The sequence below is a fragment of the Bombina bombina genome, chromosome 3 (genome assembly GCF_027579735.1).
Source record: "Bombina bombina isolate aBomBom1 chromosome 3, aBomBom1.pri, whole genome shotgun sequence".
NCBI classification, from domain to species: domain Eukaryota; kingdom Metazoa; phylum Chordata; class Amphibia; order Anura; family Bombinatoridae; genus Bombina; species Bombina bombina.
Genome location: NC_069501.1, coordinates 322,013,609 through 322,027,739, shown reverse-complemented (window position 1 = coordinate 322,027,739; position 14,131 = coordinate 322,013,609).

Here is a 14,131-nt window from a genome sequence, read left to right as displayed (position 1 = left end):
GAGTTTGCAGGCCGTGGTGCCTTCAGATGGGGGTCACCTCTCTTTTTGCCCTCCCGTTAGCATTCAGTGTCCTCTGTAGTTTGGGTATAATTTTCCCACTAGTAATGAATGCAACTGTGGACTCTCCCTGTATTAAGAATGAAAACATAAATTATGCTTATCAGATAATTTCCTTTCCTTCTATACAGGGAGAGTCCACAGCTCCTGCCCGTATTCTCCGTTGGGCAGCCCTAAATTTTATCTTGTTCTTCTGGCACCTTTTTAACCCTGATATTTCTCCCACTGTTCCTGGTTCCCTCGACAGAATGACTGGGGGATGAGTGAAGTGGGGGAGGTATTTAAGCCTTTGGCTGGGGTGTCTTTGCCTCCTCCTGGTGGCCGAGTTCATTATTCCCACAAGTAATGAATGCCGCTGTGGACTCTCCCTGCACAGAAGGAAAGGAAATTATCTGGTAAGAATAATTTATGTTATTTTTGATCATTTCGTTTGCTATTTTTTGTAATTTAGTATTTTTTATTTTTGTAATTTTAGACTTTTTTTTAGTAGTGTTAGTTTTTTTAATGTGTAATTTAGTTTTTTTTAATTGGTAGTTATTTTAATTTTAGTATAATAGTTATGTTACGTTAATTGTTAGTTTAAACATAGGATTTTTTTAATTTCACAGGTAAGTTTTTATTTATTTTAAGATAGGGATATTGTAATATTAATATAAAGTTAGGGGTTGTTAGGTTTAGGGGTTAATAGTTTAATTTAGTTTTTTGTGATGTGGGGGGGCTGGCAGTTTAGGGGTTAAAAACTTTATTTAGTGGCGGTGATGTGGGAGGCCAGAGGTTTAGGGGTTAATAACTTTTATTAGTGGCGGCGATGTCAGGGAGCAGTGGAATAAGGGTTAATAAATTTTATTAGTGGCGGCGATGTCGGGAGCTGCAGATTAGGGGTTAATAACTATATTATAGTGTTGGGGAGCGGCGGAATAGGGGTTCATAACTTTATTATAGTGGCAGTGATGTCGGGGAGGGGCGGAATAGGGGTTAATAACTTTTATTAGTGGCGGCGATGTCTGGAGCGGCAGATGAGGGATTAATAACTTTTTTACTTGTTGGCGATGTCGGGGGCAGCAGATTTTTTCCCCCATAGACATCAATGGGGTTGCATTACGGCGATCGCCATTCCTCACTTCAGGTGTTAGTTTTTTTTCTAAAACCTTCTCTCCATTGATATCTATTGGGAAAGTGTGCACGAGCACGTATTCTCAGCCCCTGGATTTTGTGCAGTATGGAGCTTATCGCCACCATATCGCACACACAAGGAGGCTTTTCAGAAACTTGTTATGGCAGCGCTATGGAGGGTGAAAGAACGCAACTTTTGTTGCAATCGTTTTGCAGCCTCTATAGCGCAAAACTCATAATCTAGGCAATAGTTTTTAAAAATATATGTGGAAGAGCAGTCCTAACTACATATATAAAAAACTATTGTATGATTAGTCATTTGGAAAAAAAAAAATCCATGAATATAACATTTCTTAATAACATATTTGGGTTGCTGTTGTGGGTTATAGCTGTTTTTTTCTAACAGTTTATGCAGGCAGGGGTTATGATCCATGGTATAGCTACAACTCTGGATGACATGGTCACAGTTGGAGTAATGTAACATAAATAATATGCAAAACAACAAAAGATATTTTGGTGCACATCCAACCACTTAAGTCCACTCTTTCATGGCATATTAGTATATGCTTCTGTCTGCCAAATATACTTACATAGCTTCTAATAAGATTGGGATAAACATCTCACAATAATATGAGCTTATATTTGTGCTGCAAAAACAAATATACTTCTATCTGCTAAATATATTTACATAGTTCAAATAAAATTGAGATTAACATCTTGCAATAGTATTGACTTATATTTATGCTGCAAAAATTTTTTTGCTTTTTAAAAAATGCCTTTAAATGAAATGGGATCTTAGTCACACAATATGATCATATTCTGCTATGCCAGTCTACCACTTACAAGGTGTCCCACATCAGACCGGTCCTATACTAACCAGTTTCCACACTGCAGCAAGTCATGTCTACACAGTGTGAAGCTTTCTAGCTTATTGAGTATATTTATCAGGAACACACCTGGGCTGGGTGGCGTGCAGTAACCAAAGGGGAGGGATTTGGTCAGCTCCCTATTTAAGAAATACAACAGAGGGGTTTTTTGGTTACGCACACCACAAAAGGACTGTTTAAACTTAACACACATATTGTGGGAGTGCTACCAAAGTGACCAAAATAATTACAAAACAACAAAAGATATTTTGGTGCACATCCAACCACTTAAGTCCACTCTTTCATGGCATATTAGTATATGCTTCTGTCTGCCAAATATACTTACATAGCTTCTAATAAGATTGGGATAAACATCTCGCAATAATATGAGCTTATATTTGTGCTGCAAAAACAAATATACTTCCATCTGCTAAATATATTTACATAGTTCAAATAAAATTGAGATTAACATCTTGCAATAGTATTGACTTATATTTATGCTGCAAAAATTTTTTTGCTTTTTAAAAAATGCCTTTAAATGAAATGGGATCTTAGTCACACAATATGATCATATTCTGCTAAGCCAGTCTACCACTTACAAGGTGTCCCACATCAGACCGGTCCTATACTAACCAGTTTCCACACTGCAGCAAGTCATGTCTACACAGTGTGAAGCTTTGCCTTTGCAATATAACAAATATAGAAATCATGTTTTATTGTATCTATTATTTTAATGCAAATTTATTTTGTTTTTTTTTCTCATCATGTGCTGTACTCGCTCCCTAGAACTTTTTCTGTCAACTAGCGATTTATTAGTAACTAGTCCTAAAGCCTGTTCACACGGGCCATTTTTTGCAGTACAGCGGTCCCACCCCTTGCTCTCTCCCCCTCTCTTTTACTCTCTCAACCCCTCTCTTTTGTGCTCTCTCTCCCCCTCTCTTTTGCGCTCCCTCCCCCTCTCTTTTGTGTTCTCTCTCGCTCCACCTCTCTTTTGCTCTCTCTATACCCCCTCTATTTTGCTCCCTCTCTCTCCCCCTCTCTTTTGCTTTCTCTCCCCCCTCTCTTTTGCTCTCTCTCCCCCTCTCTCTCCCCCTCTCTTTTGCATTCTCTCTTTTGCGCTCTCTCTCTCCCCTCTCTTTTGTGCGCTCTCTCTCCCTCTCTTTTGTGCTCTCTCACATCTTTTGCGCTCTCTCTCCCCCTTTCTTTTGTACTCTCTCTCTCCCCCTCTCTTTTGTGCTCTCTCTCCCCCCTCTCTTTTGCGGTCTCTCTGCCCCCTATCTTTTGCTCCTTCTCTCCCCCCTCTCTTTTGCTCTCTCTCCCCCTCTCTTTTGCGCTCTTCCCCCTTCTCTTTTATGCTCTCTCAACCCCCTCTCTTTTGCGTTCTCTCTTTCTCTTTTGCACTCTCTCTCCCCCTCTTTTGCAGGCTCTCTCTCCCCCTCTATTTTGCGCTCTCTCTCCCCCTCTCTTTTGCGCTCTCTCTCTCCCCCTCTCTTTTGCTCTCTCCCCCTAGTTTGCCTTCTCTCTCCCTCTCTTTTGCTCTCTCTCTCCCCCTCTTTTGCTGTCTCTCTCCCTCTCTTTTGCTCTCTCTTCCCCCTCTCGTTTGCTCTCTCTCCTCTCATTTGCTCTCTCTCTCCTCTAGTTTTCTCTATATCCTCTTGTTTGCTTTCTCTCCTCTCTTTTGCTGTCTCTGTCCCTCTCTTTCTTTCATGTAATTAGCAAGAGTCCATGAGCTAGTGACGTATGGGATATACATTCCTACCAGGAGGGGCAAAGTTTCCCAAACCTCAAAATGCCTATAAATACACCCCTCACCACACCCACAATTCAGTTTTACAAACTTTGCCTCCTATGGAGGTGGTGAAGTAAGTTTGTGCTAGATTCTACGTTGATATGCGCTCCGCAGCAAGTTGGAGCCCGGTTTTCCTCTCAGCGTGCAGTGAATGTCAGAGGGATGTGAGGAGAGTATTGCCTATTTGAATGCAGTGATCTCCTTCTACGGTGTCTATTTCATAGGTTCTCTGTTATCGGTCGTAGAGATTCATCTCTTACCTCCCTTTTCAGATCGACGATATACTCTTATTTATATACCATTACCTCTGCTGATTCTCGTTTCAGTACTGGTTTGGCTTTCTACAAACATGTAGATGAGTGTCCTGGGGTAAGTAAATCTTATTTTCTGTGACACTCTAAGCTATGGTTGGGCACTTTGTTTATAAAGTTCTAAATATATGTATTCAAACATTTATTTGCCTTGACTCAGAATGTTCAACATTCCTTATTTTCAGACAGTCAGTTTCATATTTGGGATAATGCATTTGAATTAATCATTTTTTCTTACCTTCAAAAATTTGACTCTTTTTTCCCTGTGGGCTGTTAGGCTCGCGGGGGCTGAAAATGCTTCATTTTATTGCGTCATTCTTGGCGCGGACTTTTTTGGCGCAAAAAATCTTTTCCGTTTCCGGCGTCATACGTGTCGCCGGAAGTTGCGTCATTTTTTTGACGTTATTTTGCGCCAAAAATGTCGGCGTTCCGGAAGTGGCGTCATTTTTGGCGCCAAAAGCATTTAGGCGCCAAATAATGTGGGCGTCTTACTTGGCGCTAAAAAAAAAAAAAAAAAAATGGGCGTCGCTTTTGTCTCCACATTATTCAGTCTCATTTTTCATTGCTTCTGGTTGCTAGAAGCTTGTTCTTTGGCATTTTTTCCCATTCCTGAAACTGTCATTTAAGGAATTTGATCAATTTTGCTTTATATGTTGTTTTTTCTCTTACATATTGCAAGATGTCTCACGTTGCATCTGAGTCAGAAGATACTTCAGGAAAATCGCTGTCTAGTGCTGGACCTACCAAAGCTAAGTGTATCTGCTGTAAACTTTTGGTAGCTATTCCTCCGGCTGTTGTTTGTATTAATTGTCATGACAAACTTGTTAATGCAGATAATATTTCCTTTAGTAAAGTACCATTGCCTGTTGCAGTTACTTCAACATCTAAGGTGCAGAATGTTCCTGATAACATAAGAGATTTTGTTTCTGAATCCATCAAGAAGGCTATGTCTGTTATTTCTCCTTCTAGTAAACATAAAAAATCTTTTAAAACTTCTCTCCCTACAGATGAATTTTTAAATGAACATCATCATTCTGATTCTGATGATTCTTCTGGTTCAGAGGATTCTGTCTCAGAGATTGATGCTGATAAATCTTCATATTTATTTAAAATGGAATTTATTCGTTCTTTACTTAAAGAAGTACTAATTGCTTTAGAAATAGAGGATTCTGGTCCTCTTGATACTAATTCTAAACGTTTAGATAAGTTATTTAAATCTCCTGTGGTTATTCCAGAAGTGTTTCCTGTTCCTAATGCTATTTCTGAAGTAATTTCCAAAGAATGGGATAAATTGGGTAATTCATTTACTCCTTCTAAACGTTTTAAGCAATTATATCCTGTGCCGTCTGACAGATTAGAATTTTGGGACAAAATCCCTAGAGTTGATGGGGCTATTTCTACCCTTGCTAAATGTACTACTATTCCTACGTCAGATGGTACTTCGTTTAAGGATCCTTTAGATAGGAAAATTGAATCCTTTCTAAGAAAAGCTTATCTGTGTTCAGGTAATCTTCTTAGACCTGCTATATCATTGGCTGATGTTGCTGCAGCTTCAACTTTTTGGTTGGAAACTTTAGCGCAACAAGTAACAGATCATGATTCTCATAATATTATTATTCTTCTTCAGCATGCTAATAATTTTATCTGTGATGCCATTTTTGATATTATTAGAGTTGATGTCAGGTTTATGTCTCTAGCTATTTTAGCTAGAAGAGCTTTATGGCTTAAGACTTGGAATGCTGATATGGCTTCTAAATCAACTCTACTTTCCATTTCTTTCCAGGGTAACAAATTATTTGGTTCTCAGTTGGATTCTATTATCTCAACTGTTACTGGTGGGAAAGGAACTTTTTTACCACAGGATAAAAAATCTAAGGGTAAAAACAGGGCTAATAATCGTTTTCGTTCCTTTCGTTTCAACAAAGAACAAAAGCCTGATCCTTCATCCTCAGGAGCAGTTTCAGTTTGGAAACCATCTCCAGTCTGGAATAAATCCAAGCCTGCTAGAAAGGCAAAGCCTGCTTCTAAGTCCACATGAAGGTGCGGCCCTCATTCCAGCTCAGCTGGTAGGGGGCAGGTTACGTTTTTTCAAAGAAATTTGGTTCAATTCTGTTCACAATCTTTGGATTCAGAACATTGTTTCAGAAGGGTACAGAATTGGTTTCAAGATGAGACCTCCTGCAAAGAGATTTTTTCTTTCCCGTGTCCCAGTAAATCCAGTGAAAGCTCAAGCATTTCTGAATTGTGTTTCAGATCTAGAGTTGGCTGGAGTAATTATGCAAGTCCAGTTCCGGAACAGGGGATGGGGTTTTATTCAAATCTCTTCATTGTACCAAAGAAGGAGAATTCCTTCAGACCAGTTCTGGATCTAAAAATATTGAATCGTTATGTAAGGATACCAACATTCAAAATGGTAACTGTAAGGACTATCTTGCCTTTTGTTCAGCAAGGGCATTATATGTCCACAATAGATTTACAGGATGCATATCTGCATATTCCGATTCATCCAGATCATTATCAGTTCCTGAGATTCTCTTTTCTGGACAAGCATTACCAGTTTGTGGCTCTGCCATTTGGCCTAGCTACAGCTCCAAGAATTTTTACAAAGGTTCTCGGTGCCCTTCTGTCTGTAATCAGAGAACAGGGTATTGTGGTATTTCCTTATTTGGACGATATCTTGGTACTTGCTCAGTCTTTACATTTAGCAGAATCTCATACGAATCGACTTGTGTTGTTTCTTCAAGATCATGGTTGGAGGATCAATTTACCAAAAAGTTCATTGATTCCTCAGACAAGGGTGACCTTTCTGGGTTTCCAGATAGATTCAGTGTCCATGACTCTGTCTTTAACAGACAAGAGACGTCTAAAATTGATTTCAGCTTGTCGAAACCTTCAGTCACAATCATTCCCTTCGGTAGCCTTACGCATGGAAATTCTAGGTCTTATGACTGCTGCATCAGACGCGATCCCCTTTGCTCGTTTTCACATGCGACCTCTTCAGCTCTGTATGCTGAATCAATGGTGCAAGGATTACACAAAGATATCTCAAATAATATCTTTAAAACCGATTGTACGACACTCTCTATCGTGGTGGACAGATCACCATCGTTTAATTCAGGGGGCTTCTTTTGTTCTTCCGACCTGGACTGTAATTTCAACAGATGCAAGTCTTACAGGTTGGGGAGCTGTGTGGGGGTCTCTGACGGCACAAGGAGTTTGGGAATCTCAGGAGGTGAGATTACCGATCAATATTTTGGAACTCCGTGCAATTTTCAGAGCTCTTCAGTCTTGGCCTCTTCTGAAGAGACAATCGTTCATTTGTTTTCAGACAGACAATGTCACAACTGTGGCATACATCAATCATCAAGGAGGGACTCACAGTCCTCTGGCTATGAAAGAAGTATCTCGAATTCTGGTTTGGGCGGAATCCAGCTCTTGTCTAATCTCTGCGGTTCATATTCCAGGAATAGACAATTGGGAAGCGGATTATCTCAGTCGCCAAACGTTGCATCCAGGCGAATGGTCTCTTCACCCAGAGGTATTTCTTCAGATTGATCAAATGTGGGAACTTCCAGAAATAGATCTGATGGCTTCTCATCTAAACAAGAAACTTCCCAGGTATCTGTCCAGATCCCGGGATCCTCAGGCGGAGGCAGTGGATGCATTATCACTTCCTTGGAAGTATCATCCTGCTTATATCTTTCCGCCTCTAGTTCTTCTTCCAAGAGTAATCTCCAAGATTCTGAAGGAATGCTCGTTTGTTCTGCTGGTAGCTCCGGCATGGCCTCACAGGTTTTGGTATGCGGATCTTGTCCGGATGGCCTCTTGTCATCCGTGGACTCTTCCGTTAAGACCAGACCTTCTGTCGCAAGGTCCTTTTTTCCATCAGGATCTCAAATCCTTAAATTTAAAGGTATGGAGATTGAACGCTTGATTCTTGGTCAAAGAGGTTTCTCTGACTCTGTGATTAATACTATGTTACAGGCTCGTAAATCTGTATCTAGAGAGATATATTATAGAGTCTGGAAGACTTATATTTCTTGGTGTCTTTCTCATCATTTTTTCTGGCATTCTTTTAGAATTCCGAGAATTTTACAGTTTCTTCAGGATGGTTTAGATAAAGGTTTGTCCGCAAGTTCCTTGAAAGGTCAAATTTCTGCTCTTTCTGTTCTTTTTCACAGAAAGATTGCTAATCTTCCTGATATTCATTGTTTTGTACAAGCCTTGGTTCGTATAAAACCTGTCATTAAGTCAATTTCTCCTCCTTGGAGTTTGAATTTGGTTCTGGGGGCTCTTCAAGCTCCTCCGTTTGAACCTATGCATTCTTTGGACATTAAATTACTTTCTTGGAAAGTTTTGTTCCTTTTGGCCATCTCTTCTGCCAGAAGAATCTCTGAATTATCTGCTCTTTCTTGTGAGTCTCCTTTTCTGATTTTTCATCAGGATAAGGCGGTGTTGCGAACTTCTTTTGAATTTTTGCCTAAGGTTGTGAATTCCAACAACATTAGTAGAGAAATTGTGGTTCCTTCATTATGTCCTAATCCTAAGAATTCTAAGGAGAAATCGTTGCATTCTTTGGATGTTGTTAGAGCTTTGAAATATTATGTTGAAGCTACTAAGTCTTTCCGAAAGACTTCTAGTCTATTTGTTATCTTTTCCGGTTCTAGAAAAGGCCAGAAAGCTTCTGCCATTTCTTTGGCATCTTGGTTGAAATCTTTAATTCATCATGCTTATGTCGAGTCGGGTAAAACTCCGCCTCAAAGGATTACAGCTCATTCTACTAGGTCAGTTTCTACTTCCTGGGCGTTTAGGAATGAAGCTTCGGTTGATCAGATTTGCAAAGCAGCAACTTGGTCTTCTTTCCATACTTTTACTAAATTCTACCATTTTGATGTGTTTTCTTCTTCTGAAGCAGTTTTTGGTAGAAAAGTACTTCAGGCAGCGGTTTCAGTTTGAATCTTCTGCTCTTTTTTTCAATAAACTTTATTTTGGGTGTGGATTATTTTCAGCAGGAATTGGCTGTCTTTATTTTATCCCTCCCTCTCTAGTGACTCTTGCGTGGAAAGATCCACATCTTGGGTAGTCATTATCCCATACGTCACTAGATCATGGACTCTTGCTAATTACATGAAAGAAAACATAATTTATGTAAGAACTTACCTGATAAATTCATTTCTTTCATATTAGCAAGAGTCCATGAGGCCCACCCTTTTTTGTGGTGGTTATGATTTTTTGTATAAAGCACAATTATTCAAATTCCTTATTTTTTTATGCTTTCGCACTTTTTTCTTATCACCCCACTTCTTGGCTATTCGTTAAACTGATTTGTGGGTGTGGTGAGGGGTGTATTTATAGGCATTTTAAGGTTTGGGAAACTTTGCCCCTCCTGGTAGGAATGTATATCCCATACGTCACTAGCTCATGGACTCTTGCTAATATGAAAGAAATGAATTTATCAGGTAAGTTCTTACATAAATTATGTTTTGCGTGCTCTCTCTCCCCCTCCCTTTTGTGCTCTCTCTCTCCCCCTCTCTTTTGTGCTCTCTCTCTCCCCCTCTCTTTTGCTCTCTCCCCCTATTTTGCTGTCTCTCTCCCTCTCTTTCACTCTCTCTCCCTTTCTTTTGCTGTCTCTCTCCCTCTCTTTTGCTCTCTCTCTTCCCTCCTCTCATTTGCTCTCTCTCCTCTAGTTTTCTCTCTCTCTCTCCTCTCGTTTGCTGTCTCTCTCTCCTCTCTTTTACTGTCTCTCTCCCTCTCTTTTGCTCTCTCCCCCTCTCTTTTGCACTCTCTCCCCCTTCTCTTTTGTGCTCTCTCCCCACCTCTCTTTTGTGCTCTCTCCCCCCTCTCTTTTGCGCTCTCTCCCCCACTATTTTGTGCTCTCTCTCCCTCTCTTTTGTGCTCTCTCACCCTCTCTTTTGCACTCTCTCCCCCCACTCTTTTGCGCTCTCTCCCCCTCTCTTTTGTGCTCTCTCCCCCTTTCTTTTGTGCTCTCTCCCCCTCTCTTTTGTGCTCTCTTCCCCTGTCTTTTGCGCTCTCTCCCCCTCTCTTTTGCGCTCTCTCCCCCTCTCTTTTGCGCTCTCTCTTCCCCCCTCTTTTGCACGCTCTCTCTCCCCCTCTTTTGCGCTCTCTCTCTCCCCCTCTTTTGCGCGCTCTCTCTCCCTCTCCCTTTTGCGCTCTCTCCCCCTCTCTTTTGCGCTCTCTCTCTCCCCCACTCTTTTGCTCTCTCCCCCTCTCTTTTGCTCTCTCCCCCTATTTTGCTGTCTCTCTCCCTCTCTTTCACTCTCTCTCTCCATCTTTTGCTGTCTCTCTCCCTCTTTTTTGCTCTCTCTCTTCCCCCTTCTCGTTTGCTCTCTCTCCTCTCATTTGCTCTCTCTCTCTCCTCGCGTTTGCTCTCTCTCTCCTCTCTTTTGCTGTCTCTCTCCCTTCTCTTTTGCTCTCTCTCCCCCTCTCTTTTGCGCTCTCTCCCCCTCTCTTTTGTGCTCTCTCCCCCTCTCTTTTGTGCTCTCTCCCCCTCTCTTTTGCGCTCTCTCCCCCTCTCTTTTGCGCTCTCTCCCCCTCTCTTTTGCACTCTCTCCCCCTCTCTTTCGCGCTCTCTCCCCCCTCTCTTTTGTGCTCTCTCCCCCTCTCTTTCGCGCTCTCTCCCCCTCTCTTTTGCACTCTCTCCCTCTCTTTTGCACTCTCTCCCCCCTCTCTTTGCACTCTCTCCCCCCTCTCTTTTGTGCTCTCTCCCCCTCTCTTTCGCGCTCTCTCCCCCTCTCTTTTGCACTCTCTCCCTCTCTTTTGCACTCTCTCCCCCCTCTCTTTTGCACTCTCTCCCCCCTCTCTTTTGCACTCTCTCCCCCCTCTCTTTTGTGCTCTCTCCCCCTCTCTTTCGCGCTCTCTCCCCCTCTCTTTTGCACTCCCCCCCCTCTCTTTTGCACTCTCTCCCCCTCTCTTTTGCGCTCTCTCCCCCTCTCTTTTGCACTCTCTCCCCCTCTCTTTCGCGCTCTCTCCCCCTCTCTTTTGCACTCTCTCCCCCCTCTCTTTTGCCCTCTCTCCCCCTCTCTTTTGCGCTCTCTCCCCCTCTCTTTTGTGCTCTCTCCCCCTCTCTTTTGTGCTCTCTCCCCCTCTCTTTTGCACTCTCTCCCCCTCTCTTTCGCGCTCTCTCCCTCTCTTTTGCACTCTCTCCCCCTCTCTTTTGCTCTCTCTCCCCCTCTCTTTTGCGCTCTCTCCCCCTCTCTTTTGTGCTCTCTCCCCCTCTCTTTTGTGCTCTCTCCCCCTCTCTTTTGCACTCTCTCCCCCTCTCTTTCGCGCTCTCTCCCTCTCTTTTGCACTCTCTCCCCCCTCTCTTTTGCACTCTCTCCCCCCTCTCTTTTGCACTCTCTCCCCCCTCTCTTTTGCACTCTCTCCCCCCTCTCTTTTGTGCTCTCTCCCCCTCTCTTTTGCGCTCTCTCCCCCTCTCTTTTGCACCCCCCCCTCTCTTTTGTGCTCTCTCCCCCTCTCTTTCGCGCTCTCTCCCCCTCTCTTTTGCACTCCCCCCCCCTCTCTTTTGCGCTCTCTCCCCCTCTCTTTTGCGCTCTCTCCCCCTCTCTTTTGCACTCTCTCCCCCTCTCTTTCGCGCTCTCTCCCCCTCTCTTTTGCACTCTCTCCCCCCTCTCTTTTGCTCTCTCTCCCCCTCTCTTTTGCGCTCTCTCCCCCTCTCTTTTGTGCTCTCTCCCCCTCTCTTTTGTGCTCTCTCCCCCTCTCTTTTGCACTCTCTCCCCCTCTCTTTCGCGCTCTCTCCCTCTCTTTTGCACTCTCTCCCCCCTCTCTTTTGCACTCTCTCCCCCCTCTCTTTTGCACTCTCTCCCCCCTCTCTTTTGCACTCTCTCCCCCCTCTCTTTTGTGCTCTCTCCCCCTCTCTTTTGCGCTCTCTCCCCCTCTCTTTTGCACCCCCCCCCTCTCTTTTGCGCTCTCTCCCCCTCTCTTTTGCACTCTCTCCCCCTCTCTTTCGCGCTCTCTCCCCCTCTCTTTTGCACTCTCTCCCCCCTCTCTTTTGCTCTCTCTCCCCCTCTCTTTTGCGCTCTCTCCCCCTCTCTTTTGTGCTCTCTCCCCCTCTCTTTTGTGCTCTCTCCCCCTCTCTTTTGCGCTCTCTCCCCCTCTCTTTTGCACTCTCTCCGCCTCTCTTTCGCGCTCTCTCCCTCTCTTTTGCACTCACTCCCCCCTCTCTTTTGCACTCTCTCCCCCTCTCTTTTGTGCTCTCTCCCCACCTCTCTTTTGCGCTCTCTCCCCCTCTCTTTTGCGCTCTCTCCCCCTCTCTTTTGCGCTCTCTCCCCCTCTCTTTTGTGCTCCCTCCCCCTCTCTTTTGCGCTCTCTCTCCCCCTCTTTTGCGCTCTCTCCCCCCTCTCTTTTGCGCTCTCTCCCCCCTCTCTTTTGCGCACTCTCCCCCCTCTCTTTTGCGCTCTCTCCCCCCTCTATTTTGCGCACTCTCCCCCCTCTCTTTTGCGCACTCCCCCCCCTCTATTTTGCACACTCTCCCCCCTCTCTTTTGCGCTCTCTTCCCCCTCTCTTTTGCACACTCTCCCCCCTCTCTTTTGCGCTCTCTCCCCCCTCTTTTTTGCTGTCTCTCTCCCCCTCTCTTTTGCTGTCTCTCTCCCCCCTCTCTTTTGATCTCTTTCTCTCTCTCCTCTCTTTTGCTGTCTCTCTCCCCCCCTCTCTTTTGCTGTCTCTCTCCCCGTCTCTTTTGCTGTCTCTCTCCCCCTCTCTTTTGTGCTCTCTCCCCCTCTCTTTTGCGCTCTCTCCCCCTCTCTTTTGCACTCTCTCCCCCTCTCTTTTGCGCTCTCTCCCCCTCTCTTTCGCACTCTCTCCCCCCTCTCTTTTGCACTCTCTCCCCCCTCTCTTTTGTGCTCCCTCCCCACCTCTCTTTTGTGCTCTCTCCCCCCTCTCTTTTGCGCTCTCTCCCCCCTCTCTTTTGCGCTCTCTCCCCCTCTCTTTTGCACTCTCTCCCCCTCTCTTTCGCGCTCTCTCCCCCTCTCTTTTGCACTCTCTCCCCCCTCTCTTTTGCTCTCTCTCCCCCTCTCTTTTGCGCTCTCTCCCCCTCTCTTTTGTGCTCTCTCCCCCTCTCTTTTGTGCTCTCTCCCCCTCTCTTTTGCGCTCTCTCCCCCTCTCTTTTGCACTCTCTCCGCCTCTCTTTCGCGCTCTCTCCCTCTCTTTTGCACTCACTCCCCCCTCTCTTTTGCACTCTCTCTCCCTCTCTTTTGCACTCACTCCCCCCTCTCTTTTGCACTCTCTCCCCCTCTCTTTTGTGCTCTCTCCCCACCTCTCTTTTGCGCTCTCTCCCCCTCTCTTTTGCGCTCTCTCCCCCTCTCTTTTGCGCTCTCTCCCCCTCTCTTTTGTGCTCCCTCCCCCTCTCTTTTGCGCTCTCTCTCCCCCTCTTTTGCGCTCTCTCCCCCCTCTCTTTTGCGCTCTCTCCCCCCTCTCTTTTGCGCACTCTCCCCCCTCTCTTTTGCGCTCTCTCCCCCCTCTATTTTGCGCACTCTCCCCCCTCTCTTTTGCGCACTCCCCCCCCTCTATTTTGCACACTCTCCCCCCTCTCTTTTGCGCTCTCTTCCCCCTCTCTTTTGCACACTCTCCCCCCTCTCTTTTGCGCTCTCTCCCCCCTCTTTTTTGCTGTCTCTCTCCCCCTCTCTTTTGCTGTCTCTCTCCCCCCTCTCTTTTGATCTCTTTCTCTCTCTCCTCTCTTTTGCTGTCTCTCTCCCCCCTCTCTTTTGCTGTCTCTCTCCCCGTCTCTTTTGCTGTCTCTCTCCCCCTCTCTTTTGTGCTCTCTCCCCCTCTCTTTTGCGCTCTCTCCCCCTCTCTTTTGCACTCTCTCCCCCTCTCTTTTGCGCTCTCTCCCCCTCTCTTTCGCACTCTCTCCCCCCTCTCTTTTGCACTCTCTCCCCCCTCTCTTTTGTGCTCCCTCCCCACCTCTCTTTTGTGCTCTCTCCCCCCTCTCTTTTGCGCTCTCTCCCCCCTCTCTTTTGCGCTCTCTCCCCCTCTCT